The 397-nt window shown below is 31.5% G+C and overlaps 1 non-coding gene across 1 annotated transcript; it reads right to left on the bottom strand.

Moving 5' to 3' along the window:
* Nucleotides 1-74: 74 nt before the first annotated feature.
* LOC140965728 (small nucleolar RNA R71) lies at nt 75-185 on the bottom strand. The gene has a single exon (XR_012173139.1). It is a non-coding gene; the product is annotated as a small nucleolar RNA R71 (small nucleolar RNA).
* Between the last annotated feature and the right edge of the window lie 212 nt (nt 186-397).

The following is a 397-nucleotide window of genomic DNA, read 5'->3' as shown; positions in this document are numbered from 1 at the left end:
GAGATCAAGTTCAATAAGATCATAGGAAGAAATGCAACAACAATTCTCAAAACGTTTTTTCCTTCCCATAGAACAAACTCTTTTAAAAGACAAATTACTACTTTTTCTCAAAAACAAGGAGAAACATTTTATCAATGTTGGGATAGATATAAAGAATTACTTAATACATGCCCACATCGTGGTTTTGAAACATGGAGAATAGTTTCTCACTTTTATGAAGGTCTAATACCTAAAGATAGGCAAATGATAGAATTCATGTGTAATGGAACTTTTGAAGATAAAAACCCAAGTGAAGCTATGGAGTATTTGGATTCATTAGCAGAAAATGCTCAAAATTGGGATAATATAGGCACAATAGAACCACCAACAACTAAAATCAATAATTCAACAAATGGGG

Source organism: Primulina huaijiensis, unplaced genomic scaffold (genome assembly GCF_012295235.1).
Source record: "Primulina huaijiensis isolate GDHJ02 unplaced genomic scaffold, ASM1229523v2 scaffold13939, whole genome shotgun sequence".
In the NCBI taxonomy this organism is placed as follows: domain Eukaryota; kingdom Viridiplantae; phylum Streptophyta; class Magnoliopsida; order Lamiales; family Gesneriaceae; genus Primulina; species Primulina huaijiensis.
This window is presented reverse-complemented; position numbering and strand designations above follow the sequence as displayed.